Raw genomic sequence first — 16675 nt, forward strand, 5'->3', positions numbered from 1 at the left:
GCTGTTCTTAACATTATCCTTTATCTGTGACAAATTTTTTAATTAAAGATCTTGTTTCAAGTTAGTTGTAGATTCACATTTCATTGTAAAAAACAGTACAGAAAAGTACTGTTCTAGGTGAAGTATTACCCTTCATCTAGTTCCTCTCAGTAGTAATATCTTGCAAGATTATAATATAATAGCAAAACCAGGATACTGACATTGATGCAATACACTGAATTTATTGATTTTTCAGTATTACCTATAATAATGTGTAGCAAAGTGTGTGTATGTGTGTATAGGCACACACATATGCACATTTAAGTCTGTGATTTTATCACATGTGAAAATTTGTATATTCACTACCATAGTCAAGATAAGGTACAATTTCATTGCCAAAATGATTTCTTGTGTTTTTATTCATGCTCTAGGTAATCGTTTGATTTTAGTGTTGAGTTTTGAGTGTTCTTTATATATTTTTAGATACTAACCTTTTGTGGGATATGTAGTCTACATTTTCTCCAGTTCAATTGCTTGCTTTCATCCTTTTAATAGGGCCTTCTGTAGAGCAAATGTTTTTAATTTTGATGAGGTCCAATTTATCAATTTTTTTCTTTGACAGACTGTGGTTTTCATGCTGCCTAAGTACTTTGCTCAGTCCTAAATCCTGAAAAATTTCTTCTGTCTTTTTCTCAAAGTTTTATAGTTATATGTTTGACATTTAAATTCACAATTCTCTTTAGTTAATTTTTAGGTAAGTTTTGGAGTTGAAATTCATTTGTTGCCAACAGATGTTCAGTTGGTCCATTACCATATGTTAAAAAGGCTATCCATCTTCCACTGAATTGCTTTTTCATGTTCATCAAAATTAAGTTAGATTTATGAATATGAGTCTATTCTGAGTTTTCTCTTTTGTCATATTAAACTACATATCTATTCCTCTGCCACGTTGCTTGATTATTGTGGCTACAGAGTAAGTGTATGCACCAAGCCCTGTGATTCTTCCCACTTTACTTTCCTTTGTCAAGATTTCTTTTCTTTTTCTTTTTATAAAAATTTATTATACTTTAATTTCTGGGATACATATGTGCAGAATGTGCAGGTTTGTCACATAGGTATACATGTGCCATGGTGGTTTTTAGCTGTTGTATGATATGTATTGTTTTCTATAAATTTTAGAAAAATCTTGCTCATGTCTTTAAAAAAAGTTTTTGGAACAACAAACGATATGAAAAATAAATTAGGAAAACAATTCTATTAACAACAGAGTAAAAAATACTGAAGAGTAGATTTAACTAAGAAAGTGGGCTGGACACCATGGCTCACACCTGTAGTCCCAGCACTTTGGGAGGTTGAGGCAGGTGGATTACTTGAGGTCAGAAATTCGAGACAAGCCTGGCCAACATGATGAAACCCCATTTCTACTAATAATACAAAAATTAGCTGGGTGTGGTGGCACATGTCTGTAATCCCAGCTACTTGGGAGGCTGAGGGACCAGAATCACTTTCACCTGGGAGGCAGAGGTTGCAGTGAGCTGTGATTGTGCCACTGCACTCCAGCCTGTGTGACACAGTGAAAGTTGTCTCAAAAAAATAAAAATAAAGTGAAAAATTTATATGAAAACAGCACAAATAAATAGAAAGATATTTCATGTTCATAAATTTAAAAAATTTGTATTGTAAAAATTTCTATACTACACAAAATGACTTAAAATTTCAGTGGAATCCCTATCAAAATTCCAATGTCCTTTTTATAGAAATAAACAAAATATCTCAAAAAGTCATATGGAACCACAAAAAAACCCAAATAGCCAAAGAACTCTTCAGCAAAAAGAACAGAGTTGGAGACATTACATAACCTGATCTCAAAAATATTACAAAGCTATATTAATTTAAAAAAATATACTGACATATTGACAAATGTAACTGGAGAGACAGCCCATAAATAAATTCACACATTTACTGTCAGTTGATTTTGACAAACGTGCCAACAATACACAATGGGGAAAGGGAAATCTCTTGAATAAATGATGTTGGAAAAACTGGATAGCCACATGCAGAAGAATGAAACTGAACCCCTTTTTTATTATATATAAAAATCAACTCAAAATAGATTAAAGACTTAAATGTAACATGTGAATCTCTAAAACTACTACAAGAAAATATGGAGGAAAATCTCCAAGACATTGATCTGGGCAATAATTTATTTGATATGACCTCAGAAGCACAAGAAACAAGCAAAATAGAAAAATGAGATTCCATCAAACTAAAAAGCTTCTGCACAGCAAAGGAAATAATCGAGTGAAGATAGAAGCCATGATTGAGAGAACATATTTGCAAATCATACATCTGATAAGGCAGTAATATCCAGAATATGTAAGGAACTCAAACAACAGCAAGAAAACAAATATCCCAATCTAAAAATGGGCAAAGGACCAGAATAGATATTTCTCAGCAGAAGACATATAATGGCCAATAGATATATGTGAAAATACAGTCCTAGACTAGCTAAAACAAATCTTGACAAAGGAAGGTAAAGTGAAAGGAATCACTGAACCCAGTGTTTATGCTTACTCTATAGCTGCAGTAATCAAGACGATGTGGTATCAGCAGAGAGATAGATACATAGTTCAGGGAAATAAAATGGAAAACCCAGAAATAGACACATACAAATAAGTCTAACTTAATTTTGACAAACATGGAAAAGCAATTCAATGGGGGAAGAGTAATCTATTTAACAGATATACACAATGGAATACTATTCAACCTTAAAATTATATCTATTATTTTTGACAGCATGGCTGAACCTGTAGGCCACTATGTTAAGTGAAATAAACCAGACACATAAAGGCAAATACTGCATGATCTCACATATATGTGAAATTTTTAAAAATCAAAATAGTAGAAGTAGCAAGTAGACTGGTCATTAACAGAGGTTAAGTGGGGTTGAGGGAAGGCGGTAAATGCGGAAAGGAAGACATGGGTCAAGGGTACAAAGTTTCGGTTAGGAGAAGTAAGTTTTATTAAACTGTGGCACACCATGGTGACTATAGTTAACAATATTGTATATTTCAAAATTACTGAAAGAGTAAATTTTAAAAGTTCTCCCCACAAATAAATTATTATTATGTGAATTGATAGATATGTTAATTAGCTTGATTTCATCATTCCACTGTATATACATATGTCACAACATCACATTCTACCCCATATATATATACAATTACTATTTGTCAATTCTTAAAAATTGCTGGAATTTTAATAGGAATTGCTTAAAACCTATAGATCACTTAGGAAGACTTGACCTCTGTACTACATTGAGTCATAAAATCCATTAACATTTTTTGTCCTTGATTTCTTTCATTAGCACTTTATAATTTTCAGCATACTTGTCCTGTATAAGTTTTGTTAACTTTATATCTAAGTATTTAATTTTCTTTGTAGTAATTGCAAACAATATTGTTTTAAATTTCTGTTTTTACATATTCATTGTTAGTATACAGAAACAAGATTGCTTTTTGTGTATTTAACTTGTAGGATTATAATCTTGCTGAAGTTCAGTTATTCTAGAAAAATTTTTGTAGATTCTTTCTGATTTTATATGTAAGCAATCATGTCATTTGTAAACAGAAATGGGTTCCTTTCTTCCTTTTATTTCTTTTTCTTACCCTATTGTACTGGCTAGAACTTCCAGTATTAGTGTAAGAGAGGTGAGGGCAAAAGAAGAGAGTTGACATTCTTACCTCTCTTACCTTTTTCTTGATTTTATGGGGAAATCATTTAGCCTTTCAACATTAAGTATATAAATATTAAGCTACAGGTTGTTTCATAGATTTTTTTTCAAATTGAGGAATTTCCTTATTTTATTTTGCTGAGAATTTTTATTGTAAATGAATGTTCACAATAAAACTCTTAAATATTGTCAAATGCATTTTCTGTGTCGATTGACATAATCTCATATGCAGTTTTCTTGTTAGTATATTTATATGATGGACTACACTGGATTTTGAAGGGATGTTGAAATGACCTTGAATACCTAAAATAATGTTTACTTGGGCATGGAGTGTAATTCTTTTAAAATACATTGTTGAATTTAATTTGCTGATACTTTGTTGAGAATTTTTCTAGCTGTATTCATGAGAGATATTGGTCTATAGTGTTTCATTTTTTTGTTTTGTTTTTGCTACAGTTTTTGTCTGATTGACATACCAACTTGAGTCATACTGGCCTTATAAAATATGAAAAGTGTTTCTTTTATTTTCTAAAAGAGATTGCACAAAATTGGTGATAATTTTTTTAATGGTAGCATTCTCCTGTGAATGGTAGCACTTTCCATCTGGGACTGAAGATTTTGTTCAGATTTTTAGAAAGAAATTCAATTGATTTAGTAATTATAATAATATTAAGATAATTTAATTTGTTTTGGTTACATTTTAATATTTGGTGGTTTTTTTAAGAATTGATCAATTTTTTATTTTTTCAAGATGGAGTTTTGTTCTTTGTTCCAGGCTGGAGTGAAGTGGTACAATCTTGGCTCACTACAACCTCAACCTCCTGGGTTCAAGCCATTCTCCTGCCTCAGACTCCCAAGTAGCTGGGATTATAGGAGCCCACCATCACATCCAGCTAATTTTTGTATTTTTAGTAAAGATGGGATTTTGCCATGTTGGTCAGGCTGGTCTTGAACTCCTGACTTCAAGTGATTCCCCCCACCTTGGCCTCCTAAAGTGTTAGGGTTACAGGTATAGCCACCGAGCCCCACCACCAATTGCTTTTAAGTTGACAAATTTATCAGAGCAAAGTTTCTTATAGTCTGCTATTATCCTTTAATAGCTGCAGGATTACTACAGATACTGATGGAGCTTTCTATGACAACTCTTATTTCATTTCTAATGTTAGATGTGTGTGTCTTTTCTCACTTTATTTTTGCAGTTTTTATAGAGTTTTATCAGTTTTACTAATTTTTAAATAACATGAACAAAGACCTGATTTTTTGTTAATAATAACAATGGTGGTGGTGGAAATATAATTATATTTTATTAATAACGGCCAGTTTGGCTGAACACTTACACTATTCTATTTGCTTTCTAAATATTAACCCATATCATCTGCCTGACAGTGCAAATAGATGGTAACTACTTTTATACCTGTCTTAAAAATTATGAAACTGGGGTGATGATATTAAATATGTTAATCAAGTCCACACAGCTGATAGGCAGAGAGGTTGGAATTCAAACTGAAGCAGCATGACACCATAAAAGATATTCTTAGTCATTAATCTATAACTGCTAGACACTTCGATGCCTGTTTAATCTTCTGTAAAATCAAGAAGTTGGACCAGACAACAACAATGAAAATAACGCGACAACAACAACAACAGTACAACACGTATACCAGCAATGGCAAGTAAAATTGACTGAGTTCTGACTATGGTTTAAAATTTGGCTGTATGCTTGGCAGACATTTTTTTTTTCATATCGTTGTTAACACATTCTGTGTGGGAAGAACCATTATTATCTGTATTTTATAGTACTGCAGAAATGTAAGGTGACTTGATAAATATGACACAGCAAATAAGTGGTGGAATCAAGCTTGAAATCCAGGTGTTCATTTTTCTATGGAGGCAAAAAACCAACCAAACAAAAAACAATGCTCTGAATCAGTAATTTACTGTTAGTACAACTCTTAGCACAATTAGTATATGTAGATTTAAACCCCCAGTTGTGAGTATCTTTTTAAAGATAGAAGCGGCATTCCTTTCTGGGCCATTTATCAAAAATTAGTATATGAGAAACAGAAAGCAGCTACTATGAGAGATAATCAGAGATGAGATTGCCAAACTACACTGAGCTGCTTCTCCCCATATGGAAAACAGATTTATTAGGCTGTCAGCTTAATGGAAGTTTGACACTCAAGTTAACCTTTGAACCTATATCAAGCTTTCAGAAAACCTTAGACAGCAATTTTAATTTTGGACTTTTTTTTCTTTATAAGTGCTTCAGACTGGATTGCTATTTAACTGTGGTTTGGAAAATAAAAGGAAAATGATAGAAATTACAGTACTATCCAAATACACATTTTCAAGTCTTTCTGTTATAATTCTCAAAAAGAAGAGAAACTTCAATCTGATGACTGAAAGTACAGTTCTAGTACTGCACAGGCAGCAGCAGCATCATCGTTAATAATCCAGAGAAGCAATTCATGTTTTATTTGAACGTAACAGAGAATATCTATAAACTCACCCTTTCTAGAATTATAAGTTTTGAAAACTGGAAGTTTGTATTTTATAAAAATAGTGTTTATATGGCTAAAGAAATATGCAGTTTAAACTTAACTCAGTACAGTTTCCCAGATATGGCCCATTTAAAACGGAATTTAAATTCAGATTTAATTATAAACATTTATCCAAACACAAAATTTCTTTATTAAGATTCATTTTAAACTTTTGGGAAAATTAGATCATTTTTGATTTTGGTAGATTTTAATCACACTGTGAATTTTGATTTTCCCACTTTAAAAGGTTGCTTTTAGTCATGTCTACCAGATTGAGCCCTTTTAATTTTTTATAATGGAAACATTAGTACTTCTGTTTATTCTGTTTCATTTATATTTTAAGTGAACAGTAAGGTAATTTGGAACAAATGGGAAATTTTATTGTGTGATTATTTAAAATTTCACCAGTAGGAGTTAAACTTTTGGTGACTAGTCTGTAACAGGAAATTTCTAAAAGGTCTTCAAACTCTAGGCTCTCGGTGGAACTTCTTGTTCTTTGTCTAACAGATATTTCCTGTGTTCCTAATATGTATAAACCACTGTCTAAGAGGAAGTGGGAGGGAGGAGTTTCAAAAGTGGATGAGGAAGGTGGGATCTAATCTTACTATCTAATTAAAGAGAAAGGATAATAAAGAACATTCACAAACATAATATAGGGAGATATGTGATTCGTCCCATAGACAAAGCACAGATGAAATATTAACTGAGTCTTGAGAAGGCAGACTAGCCTGGGTGACCAGAGTAGAACTCCAAAGAGTAGGGAATAGTGGAAGATGGCCTGGATTTCAGTCCAGTAGAGATGGTGACCCAGGTACTTCAGGTGAAGTTATAGCTAAAGCCATGGCATAAAGGAGGAAGCACACAAAGTCTTGGAAAGGAGCGAATCAGCAGTCTAGAACAGAGTTGAATAAGGAGAGCTAAATCTATTATTAATTATTATTCATTAGTAATTTGTAGGAAAACCTAAAGGCTTTTAAGCTTTGTAAATAATGGAGAACTACTAAATTATCAGATCACAAGAATGGCATATCTCAAGTGATGTAGAAAGAATAATTTACTAAGGGAATCTCACAGTGAACTGGAGAGAGGAGAGACAAAGAAAGCAGCCATGTGGTTGTTAACAATAGGGTGATGGCATTAAGGACAGGATATAAAATTTAATATAGAAGATACCAAAGGAAGCATAAATGGAATTTAACAGAATAGTTGTGTATGTCTGTGTGCATGCGCACACGTGTGTGTGTGTGTGTGTGTGTCTGTGTGTGTGTGTTGATACTAGTTAGAAGAGGGTAGGCTTAGCAAGAAACAAGAGTCTCTGGGTCAAGCTCTGTGGTGGAAGTGGAGATATTGATTTAGATTCTAGTTGTATTGAATTTGAACTGACAGAAAATAGAGATGTTGAAAAACTAGACATATGGAAAGGGAGTTGAGACCAAATCTGATGGAAACTGGAGCATTGGGTACCTCAGTTCTCACACCTCAAGTTGTACAGGTGACTTACTCAGTTCAAATACCCCTTTCAATTAGGGCTCAGAATATATTTCACAGCCTGCATATGAAAAGAACACAAACATTCCAATTAGAATTTAAAGGCCAATATCTACAGTTTACATTAAACCAATGGCAAGAATGATGCCCCAAATTATAGATACTGTATTGAGTCATTAAAAAGGATAAAAAAACTTTCTGTCCTCCTTCTTGGGATGTAAAAATGATGCATTTATATATTTTCCTGGAAATTTATCATGCTTCTTCAAAGGCATTTGCACTCATTCAAGTCTTCTCACTGGTTTCCATCTATCTCCTTTTAATCTATTCACTTAGGAAATTGACAACAATATGTTTAAAATTTTGTCTTAGTCACTCTTGACACAAAGGATATTTACATGCTCTTCTCTTACACTATCAATAATTCTGTAGCATTTAATAAAATATATATTTTAACATTTAAATGGTGAATTGTTTTACAAATTTGCTTTAGTAGGATAAATTTTAATCACAATTTCCAGTTATTTACATAGATAGATGAAAATTGATTATAACTGAAAAAAGTGTCTTACAAAGAAATAGATTTTTGACAACCTCAGAGAAACAGTAATACAAAGACTTTTAAAGGTAAGACTTGTCAATTTAGTATTAAACTAATAAAGTTTTTTTTTCTGAGAACTAGATCCAAGATTTCTAACCCATTTTCTCCTTTAGCCCATGTCATTTTCTCTTATTTTCCATTTTGTCAGATTTCCATTTGTGATCTGTGTCTCAGCGATTTGTTTAAATAAGGAACCCAGGCTTCAAGCCCATAAACATCCCTTCTGCTGTCTCCTGAATTTATTTAAATGGCTGATACTTGAGCCCAGGGGATTATTTATACTAGCACTATGGAGTCAAGAGTACTCATTACCACCACTCCAAACTATCCAGAGGTCGGCAAAATGAAGCAGGACCCTTCGTGCTTTACTACTTCATGTCCGAATCTTTCACAGTCCTTCACTTCCCTACCTTTATGCTTTGGGTGGTCAGTTACCCACTTCGTTGATGAGTTAAGTGAAATTTATCTTTGCAGTCTGGTAAAAACTACATTTGCTTTTTCCCCCCCAGCTCACTGTTTGTATTCATTTGCATGCTTTCTATCTCCATAGAAATCACAAATAGACATTGATCTATTTTTTTAACCAGCTCTGAAAGTCTATGTGACTTCCCACTGCAAAGAGAGATAAACTCAAATTTACAATTTAACAGATGAACAATTTTTCTGAGAACAAACTGGACGAGACCACTTTTCTAATGTAAAGAAACTGTAGCAGTTTTTAAAGATTTTTTTAAGTCATGTTTTTATCAATAGATTTGAAAGTAAACTAAAAGCCTCTGTATCAATGTATCTTCTAACAAAATTCTCTGTGACAGATCATTTTATTGTTTAAGTTTAAAAAATAACATTAAACTCGATTTTACTTATGCAACTGATTATTGTCAAAAAATATTCCCTAGGCCATTTATTTTTAACAGACTTTTCCCTGTCACTGGCCAACAAAATGTCTACATAATTCATTTTGGCTTTGAAAATGTTTCCCTTAAGTTTTATCTGTTCCAAGTCAGAGTTCCTGAATTACAGAGGTCTTATGGTAGAAACTATGAATAGTATCGGGAATAGAAGTTGTATTCTAGTTTATTAGTGGTATGCTTTCCCATGGGGGCATAAGCACATGCCTGGTGTATAGCGATTTTCCAACAGTTGCAAAGAATTCAGTCCTTTTCAAAGGCCATTTCCACCTACAGGCAGGCCATTACCTGCCAGTGCTTCCACCCTGAAGGATCTATCAGTTGACTTGATGGTATGACCTTGGACTCTTAGGGGTTATTTTCTAATTTCTGATTCCCTGCCAGGGATGTGCTGGTCTTTTATTCTCTAGTATAATGTCTCATGCAGGAACAGGACAGATTGCTTTTCAGAGATTAAGGTTGAGGAGAGATCAGGTCTCAGAATTCACCCATGAAGAGTTCACTTAGGGTAGGCCAAGTGGAAAGCCAACTCCCTACATGTTACTTAGAAGGGTTGGGTCCTCTTGGTATTGCCCTTGTTCTCCTGTCTCATTTATGAGTCAAAATAAATAATAAAAAAGTAGTTTCTATTTTGTTCATCCCCACAAAACTCTCCAACTCAATGAACGGTAAGCTAGAGATGAAGGAGCACAGATCACAGGGAATACACAGCCACAGATGTATCATAAGTGCTTCCTGTAGGGAAAGTTGACATAGTTAATTCAGAGAGCTATAGCTGCCTTGGTTGAACTCCTGAAATGCCTCTGTATATGTCACACTAAGGACAGGGCTTACCTGTCTGCACACCCTGTCACTCTATATACACCGATGCACTTTACAAATACGGATTCTTTTTAAAACCTCATTGTCTAACTAGTAACAGGATCATGATAGGTATTTTTCAAATATTTGTTGAATAAATGAATGCATGAATACGTAACATTGTAGGGATGTCTCTCTCAGATACCTCTAAGCTGGTTGATTTGTTTTCAAATTGTTGTCAATGCACAGAAGTGGAAGGGACTTGGGGACCAGAAACCAAGAGCCAAACCCTCGCTGTGTGTTTACTTTCACTCCATACCTCAAACTCTACTGCTCCATTTGAAAGCTGTCACCAGCCTCACACACTCAAATGATTCTCATTTTAAATGTCTAAAAGCTGAACTTTGAAATACTTTAAATTACCATGTACTAATGAGGAATATTAAAGAAAAAAATTGGAAAGGTCATTTTTTTGTCTTTCCACCTCTAATATGTAGTAAGAGATTGACTTTCCATTAGCTTTTTATTAATTGAAAGAATGAATGAAACAGACTCGAAGAGTTAATAAACCAGGAAAAGAGAACAAACAGATCGTAAGCACACTCACATGCTTTGAGGTATCATTTTACATGTTAGAATAATTAGTAAGTACTCTTACCTAAATTAGGGTAATTACTAGGTAATGTTTTTAGTTATTTAAGTTTAATTATTACTAGTATTTAAAAAATTAAGAAAACTGCATTTACAAAAGTCTCTATAATGTAGCTTGACTTTATTTCAGAATGATTTTCTATATTAGATACTGTTGAATTAATGAATTTGAGATGGAACGAGTTCAGAGTGCATCACTCAACAGTGCATGAGTGACTATTCTCAGGCTTATATGAAACTCATCTATTGAAGATGCTTTACTGTTTTATGTCTTGGTTTCAGATTTGATATAAACAACATTGATGCATCTACTTCCTAAGGTCAAGTGATTTCTAAGGCTCGACCTACAACTCTTGTTTTAAATATCTTCACTCAGGCCTAGCTTACCTGCTTTCAGCCTCTCACCCTTGAGAAAGCATTCACCCTAGAAAGAGGCATTGGCCCTTGCATATCTATATGGGGATTTAAGCAAACTACAATTTACTCATTTTTATTCCACCTGGAATTTTTTTTGTTTTCAAGTTTCCAGTGCTAGAGGATCATGGCTGTGTGTATATGTATATGTGTAATTTGGAAGAGAACTGGTCTCACTGAGCAGAAGGCTCTCTTGCTTTCACACTAATATGATAAGGACTGAACGTGCCTTAGTGAAAATGTGGGAATCAAGTAACCCTTGTTTTTCCAAAGGAATGATAAAGAAGTGCCATCAACCATGTAAGCTCAGAAATGAAAGATAATAGTTCAGAGTTTATTAGAGTTATATGAGATATTAGCAGTCCATTGTTTTTTCTCAGCTTTTAAGTTCCATTCAGGAAAACAACTACTTTTCAGCTCTGTACAGGCAACATTTAATGCTTCTGGAATTTGGAGTAGATTTTGGAAAATGCCACTTAGTGTGCAGGTCACCCAATTTGTTCCATGCAGTATACTGGGTTTTGTGTCACATAAATAATAATTAACACTGAAGTAGTTTTCATCTTTATTAATTGTTGTCCCTTTTCAGAAGTAAATAACTGATATGTCTGAGGTTACAACTCATAGCTAATACATGGAGAAATTGAAGGCTTACATTAAAAATTTATTATTATATATCTAAAAACATTTTTAAGTACCAAAATAAACTGTTAAGTGTATTATAAATGAACATATATATATAGATGTGTATGTATATACACACATAAATATACCTATGTATATGTACTCACATAAGTATATCATTATCATTGATATATCAATGTATCATTAAGTGAAAGGTTGTATCTACATAAATATATGTGTATTATATATGTGTGTGTCTGTATAGGAGAAAGTGAAATAATTTGAAAAGCTCCAATTATAAGCATAAATTCAAAACTGCTGGAAAAACCTGCCAAATCATCAATATGCATCAACGTCTACTTTAGACAATGAGCCTTAAGAACCAGATGCTTCTTTTAATACTTCCAGTAAAGTCTGATGTGAACACTTCCCCCTAAGACTCTAAATATAAATTTTGATGCACAGTTTGTATTTTATTCTCATATTTAAAGAAGCTTTTATATGAGAATATGTTGCATTATGCAAAATATCTATTTTCCCTACGAACACATACAGTAGTGTTTGGTTGGTAATTATTCCGAAATAAGAAATAAAAATACCACACAGATAATTTGGCACCTGACAAAGAGTTGGACTCCTTTGAAAATGCCTATTGCTATAATTATACAATTATTACAAGCATTTATATCTAAGGTTCTTTCCTCTGAGGTTTCTATTAGGGACCACTATTTTTCTTTCTTTTTTTTCTGGAAGAGATCTCCATTTTCTTGTTATTGTGCTATTGTTGTACTATACCAATTGTTCTTTTTCCTATTGAAGTTTCTGAGCATTTTTCTCCTTTTCTTCAAGTGAGTACATATCAAAGCTCCAGACACATTCATAACTTAATTGTTGTCTTTTAAATTAAGCATTAAATGTGCATAAACTCCTGCCTGTTGGGTGAAGTTTATTCATTTATCTGGGCATGCCACTGCATATCCTTTAGCAGAGAAATGCAGGCACCTGCCAAGGTATTTCATTTAATTAATTGTTTCCTCAAAACCTTTTGCCTAACGATGTATTTTAGGGAACAATTTAACTTATTTGAAGTATATGTTAAGGCCTAATGCTGTTCATGAAAACAAACTTGGAGTGTGATCATATTGTATAATTATTGATAAAAAATTGATATTATTGACTAGGCTCTCTGGAGATTAACACAAGCAATAATTGGGAGAATCTATTTCAAGACATAGGTCAAATAATCATTAGTGGAATATTATTAGAAATTAGTCATTTAGAACTCAATTGATAGGTATTATTGTCCATATTTCTTATTTTCAACTTAATTTAGAAGGATAGCAATGTGACTGGATATGGCGGCTCACATGTGTAATCCCAGCACTTTGGGAGGCCAAGGTAGGAGGACAGCTTGAGCACAGCAGTTCTGGATGTGCCTGGTCAACAATAGGGAGACCCCGTCTCTTTTTTTTTTTAAGGCAGCCAGGTTAGATGGTGTACTCCTGTGATTCCAACTGCTCCAGAGGTTGAGGTGAGAGGATTTCTTGATCCCAGGAAGTCAAACCTGCACTGAGCCATATCACACCATTGCACTCCAGTTTTAATAAGAGTGAGACCCTGTACCCTGCCTCCTCAAATCAGGAAGGACAGTAAGAACGGTTCAAACAATTATCCAAGTTGAACAATGTTTATTAAACATATGTACCATATAGAAAAAAAAAGGCTTCTCTGTCCAAGGAAAATTAAATCCAAAAGCGCTTACCAGATCTGTGGACTGGATCACTTAATATCAGTTCACAATCGTTGGATAATTGGAGACTAAAGAAATTGTGGTAAATGATTGAGTCTGTACTGTAAAATTTCAGGTGTTGAACTGGCAAGTTTTACATTGATTTTAAAAAATAATCACTGTAAAAATTGCTATTAGGGAATAAGAGAAAACTAAAAGCAATGGGGTTTATATAGCAGCAATAATCCCAACTATTGATTGCACAGCAAAAACCAGAACTCTATCCTCCTTGACCTTTGCTAATTCTTACAAGATTCTCTGTTACTGACCTCATTTTACAGATGTAAAGAGTAAAATGCATTTTTTCATCAATTTTCAAGAGATTTCATAAGCAGAAAGTAAACTTGCTAGGAATCAGACTCCTCACTCTCCATTAGTAGAAACATATCCCTCTTTGGTACTTTATACATTTGTATATAATATGTATATATATGGTTTGTAACAATAGTATTTGTAGTAATTTTACATACCTTTAATTAAATAATATGATTGCATACTTATTTTAAAGCTTTCAAACAATGCAAATGTGTATAGAATATAAACTGAGTCTAATAAAGTTGAAAGGTACTTAATCAGTATTACTCTTTAACTTGTAAATACTAAGAGAAACAATTCCATAATTGCTTTAGGTTACTCCAGTCTTCAGTATCAATGTTTAGTGTGATAAGATCACTGGTAACTTACCTCAAAAAGCAATTGAAAAAGTATTTTATCAAATGCACATCACTCCAAAGCAATGGCACACTCATGGTAAGGCAATGAACACTTGGGCTTGCTTAGATTTCAGAGCTGGGTCAGCTTTTGCATGTATGTGGTGATATGGTTTGGTTATACCCCCACCCAAATCTCATCTTGAATTGTAGTTCCCATAATCCTCACATGTCACGGGAGGGACCCAGTTAAAGGTAATTTAATCCTGGGGGGTGGTTACCCCAATGCTGTTCTCATGATAGGGAGTGGGTTCTCATGAGAGCTGATGGTTTTTTAAGGGGATGTTCTCTCTTTTGCTCAGTACTTCTCCTTGTTTCCACTATGTGAAGAAGGACATGTGTGCTTCTCCTTCTGTCATGATTTTAAGTTTCCTGAGGCCTCCATAGTTCCACAGAACTGTGAATCAGTTAAAACTCTTTTCTTTATAAATTACCCAGTCTGGAGTATTTCCTCCTAGCAGCATGAGAATCGTTTGATACAGCAAATTGTTATACAGAGAGTGGGGTGCTGCCATAGAGATACCCCAAAATGTGGAAGCAACTTTGGAACTGGTTAATAGGCAGAGGTTGGAACAGTTTGGAGGGCCCAGAAGAAGACAGGAAAATGTGGAAAAGGTTGGAACTTCCTAGAGACTTGTCGAATGGGTTTGATCAAATGCTAATGGGGATATAGATAATAAAGTCTAGGCTGAGGTGGTCTCAGATGGAGATGAGGAATTTGATGGGAACAGAAATAAAGGTGATTCTTGCTATGCTTTAGCAAAGAGACTGCCAGCATTTTGCCCCTGCCCTAGAGATCATGGAACTTTGAACTTGAGAGCGATGATTTAGGGTACCTGGCAGAAGAAATTTCTAAGCAGGAAAGCAATCAAGAGGCAGCAGAGCATAAAAATTTGAAAAGTTGCAGTCTGGTGATGTTACAGAAAAGAGAAAACCAAATTCCTGGGGAGAAATTCAAGCTGACTGAAGAAATTTGCTTAAGTAACAAGAAGTCAAATGTTAATCACCAAGACAATGGGGAAAATTTCTATAGGGCATGTCAGAGACCTTCACAGAAGCCCCTCCCATTATAGACCAGGAAGGTCTAGGAGGGAAAAATGATTTTATGGCCCAGGCCCAGGGCTCCCCTGCTGTGTGTAGCCTACAGACTTGATGCCCTGCATCCCAGCTGTTCTAGCTATAGCTAAAAGGGCCAAGGTACAGGTCAGGCTGTGGCTTCAGACAGTGCAAGCCCCAAGATTTGGCAGCTTCCACATGGTGTTGAGCATGCAGGTGTAATTGAGGTTTGGGAAGCTGTGCCTAGATTTCAGAGGTTGTATAAAAATTCTTGGATGTCCAGGCAGAAGTTTGCTTCAGGGTTAGAGCCCTCAAGGAGGGCCTCTGCTAGGACAGTGCCAAAGGGAAATGTGCAGTTAGAGCTGCCACACAGCATCCCCAAGGGGGCACTGCCTAGTGGAGTTGTGAAAAGAGAGTCACTGTCCTCCAGACCTCAGAATGGTGTTAAATAGATCTACTGACAGCTTACCCTGTGTACCTGGAAAAGCCACAGATGCTCAATGCCAGCCCATGAGAGCATCAGGGAGTGGAGGCTCTACCCTGCAAAGTGACAGGGGTGGATCTGCCCAAGACTGTGAGAGCCTACCTCTCTTTTTTTGAGACGAAGTCTCACTCTGTCACCCAGGCTGAAGTGCAGTGGCACAGTCTTGGCTTACTGAAACCTTCACCTCCTGGGTTCAAGTGATTCTCCTGCCTCAGCCTCCTGAATAGCTGGGACTACAGGTGCGTGCCACCACACCTGGCTAATTGGGAGCCTACCTGTTGTATTAGCATGATCTGGATATGAGACATTGAGTCAAAGGAGATCATTTTATAACTTTAAGGTTTAATGACTGCCCTATTGGATTTCAGACTTGCATGTGGCGTATAGCCCATTTATTTTCACTAATTTCTCCCATTTGGAATAAGTATATTTACCCAATGCCTGTACCCACATTTTATGTAGGAAGTAACTAACTTGCTTTTGATATTACAGGCTCATAGGCAGAGGGACTTTCCTTGTCTCAGATGAGACTTTGCACTTAAACTTTTGAGTTAATTCTGAAATGAGTTAAGACTTTTCAGGACTTTTGGAATGGTATGATTGTGTTTTGAAATGAGAGGACATGAGATTTGAGAAGGGTCAAGGTGGAATTATATGGTTTGGCTGTCCCCACCCCAATCTTATCTTGAATTGTAGTTCTCATAATCCCCACTTATCATGGGAGGGACCCAGTGGGAGGTAATTTAATCTTGGGATCAGTTACCTGCATGCTGTTTTCATGATAGTCATTGAGTTCTCACAATATTGGATGGTTTTATAAGGGCCTTTTCCCCCTTTTGCTCAGCACTTCTTGTTGCCATATGAAGAGGACATGTTTACTTCCCCTTCTGCCAC

At 34.9% G+C, this 16675-nt stretch overlaps 1 long non-coding RNA gene across 1 annotated transcript in view; it reads left to right on the plus strand.

Annotated features, from left to right (window-relative positions):
* LOC144582850 (uncharacterized) overlaps positions 1–16675 on the plus strand; it is a 293627-nt gene that overhangs the window by 175027 nt on the left and 101925 nt on the right. The window lies entirely within an intron of this gene.

This window comes from Callithrix jacchus, chromosome 5 (genome assembly GCF_049354715.1).
Source record: "Callithrix jacchus isolate 240 chromosome 5, calJac240_pri, whole genome shotgun sequence".
In the NCBI taxonomy this organism is placed as follows: Eukaryota; Metazoa; Chordata; class Mammalia; order Primates; family Cebidae; genus Callithrix; species Callithrix jacchus.